At 38.5% G+C, this 2,833-nt stretch overlaps 1 non-coding gene across 1 annotated transcript; it reads left to right on the top strand.

Moving 5' to 3' along the window:
• The first annotated feature begins 275 nt into the window (after positions 1 to 275).
• Positions 276 to 357, top strand: TRNAS-AGA (transfer RNA serine (anticodon AGA)). The gene has a single exon. It is a non-coding gene; the product is annotated as a tRNA-Ser (tRNA).
• The last annotated feature ends 2,476 nt before the right edge of the window (positions 358 to 2,833 follow it).

The raw sequence follows: 2,833 nt of genomic DNA, 5'->3' as shown, positions 1-2,833 counted from the left end.
TCCAGGTGAGGACATTACAGAGGCCTCAAGTTGTCTGGAAAACCTATTGCTGATGCGGTGAGGACACCCCCTTTTAGTGCTCTCGACTCCCGCAGTTGCCCAGCGAGGCTGACCTCCATGCCAAACTCGCACTTCACCTGAGGGTTTCTATCCAATTTGCAGAGTGCGTTTTCTTGCACTCCAGCTCATTTTTTTCCTTTCTTCCCTTTTGCCCTTACCTTACATCAGCCAGTGAATTTCTATTTAAAGATTTAACAGCAACTGTAATTGTTTGTGTAGTCGTGGCCGAGTGGTTAAGGCGATGAACTAGAAATCCTTTGGGGTTTCCCCGCGCAGGTTCGAATCCTGCCGACTACCTTAGCTTTGGCGAGGAAAATACGAAGCTTACCGCTTAGACATACAGGTTTGTAAACAACCGTGTTTTCCTTTGCCTCTGTGCACTTTCAGCCTTGGAAACAAAGTATTTCTGGAGTCAACAGATGTCCCTGTTAGGGTTTAGCAACTACCTCCCGTGTTCAGTAGATTCAAATCATGGCTGTGAGTGTAGATAGGAACCGGTGCGCTGGTTCCTTTTGTCTTTTACCGTAAGGTTCTCACATAGCGCCATCGCTGGCCGCCCCACTGTGCTGCCTGTTCTGGGAAGTGAGGGACGGACTGGAGAGGACTCAAGGCTAGACTTGGACATATTCGGCTCGGACGCTGAATCGCATAATGTATGCTTGATAGCAGGAAGCGTAGCCTGCACAGTGACGTAATAAAGACAACAGTGAGCAACTGTATGGAGATTCCTCCAGAGTAACATACTGTGTTTTCTACATTAGTGCAGTAGTGTATATCTCTACCTGTCATGCTGGAGACCATGGTTCAAGTCCGCTACACGTTGGCCATTGTCTCTCTTCTAGTTAACCACCAAGGACTGGGGTTCAGGAAGTAATATGAAGAGAGGATGGCCTCTCCACAATTACCAAGTGATCCAGCCGGTTTGGTGACAAGTGAAGATTACATCTTGATGTGATGGAAATATATACTATTATGTGTAATATGTACTTTAAAATACATGCATATATACACATTTAAGAGTATATATTTTAAAAGCGTATATATGTGTGTGTGTACTTTTCTCTCATGTATATGACAGAGAGAAAAGGAAAAGAGAATGCAGTAATATGCTAAATATGCTAACATTTGGGGACTGGGGTAGCCAAGAATTCTCTGTATTCTTGTAAATTTTCTGTCAGTCTGAAATTATTTCAAAATTAAATTATTTTAAAATTAAAAGTTAAAAGACTAATAAAACTATAAATGAAAAATATATTCATTGACATTTAAAAGCACAGATATGCAATTTGAACCATAGATATAAAAGAGATAAGAGTAAATTAATGAATAAGAGTTTAGAATTGATGAAGGGATGGGATGCAAACTGCTACAGTGAGCAAGAAAATTCATAACACATGAGAAAAGCTAAATAGAGAGTGCGTGCCTAAAACAGTATTGTTCAATAATAACTACATTTTGGGATGTGAAAATAAGATGGTACTGCAATTCAAAACAGCAATAACATGTATGATGGGAAGGTGTGGCCATAATCCAAATTATTCTATGCTCCTTTATAATAATGAATAAGGTTAGAACTAGATGTACACTCAAAACATGATACATACTTTGGACCAATTGCTGAATGGATGAGTCTTAAAATCAGCATTTTTGTGGGCCATGTTCAAAGCCAAACAGCTTTTCTTCTTAATGAAGGAACATCCTTCCAAAATATAAGAATAAATTTGAAATTTTAATTAAGAATTAATTTTTAACATTTTATCAAATTTTGGTAGTCGAATTTAAAAGTTAATATTATTATGCAGCACTGCCAGACACTAGATTATTTCTTCAGTAATTCTTTTGCACAGTTGAGTGATCAAAGTCCATTCCTTTTCAACTAACATTGAATCTCATTTGTCTCTAACTATTACTTCTTTTCATCATAGACAAAATATTCTTTTTTATTTTTTACAGAGGAAAAAACGATTGATCATAGATAAGAACTATAAAGGCATTGATGAGCAATCAACAGAGGCAGGGCTTGAAGGGCCACATCCTTGAGAGAAGGGGAACACATGATATGAGTTGCACAAGAGCTTGCCCTTGAGGGACATGTTCTATTTTGCAGCATTTTAGAATAGACTCCAAGCAGAAAGAAGCAGTTGCCCTGGACTGAGGAGACACTCGTCAGTGTTTGGCTACCAAAATCCATAGGACCTGAGGGTCAAAATTCAGATGATGAGGGAACCACAGAGAAGGAGCTCAAATTTCCATGTATAAATTCTCCTTGCAGCATTGGCTAATTCCTAAATTGCACACACACAGGAAGATGTTCCAAAACTCTGTAGGAAAGAGCAGCTGGAAGGCTAATGATCTGTAGAGATTCAGCAGCTGCTTAGTTCTGGAGAAACAGAGATTAAAGTTCATACCTCTCCCAGTTGGAGGGAACCCGATAAACACTATCAGCTGTCATTTGAGACTTCAGAAGCATACCTCTTAAGCAGTAAGTGACAAACCCAGCTGTAAGGACCAAACAAGAAGAGCAAGGGCTATGTCTTCAGAGTAAAGAAAAACTAAATAGACCAACCATAACAAAGGCTCAATCTTTGTACATTGCAGAAAAACTACCAGAAAACTCTGAATGTTTGGAAAGAAAGCAATACATGTCTATATAATCCATGGATCAATGAAGAAAACACAATAGAAGTTTTAAAATACTTTGAGCTGAATGATAATGAAAATATGACACATCATAATTTGTCTAATGTAGCTAAAGCTATTTTTAGAGGAAAAT

This window comes from Balaenoptera acutorostrata, chromosome 10, assembly GCF_949987535.1.
Source record: "Balaenoptera acutorostrata chromosome 10, mBalAcu1.1, whole genome shotgun sequence".
Lineage (NCBI taxonomy): Eukaryota > Metazoa > Chordata > Mammalia > Artiodactyla > Balaenopteridae > Balaenoptera > Balaenoptera acutorostrata.
This window is presented reverse-complemented; position numbering and strand designations above follow the sequence as displayed.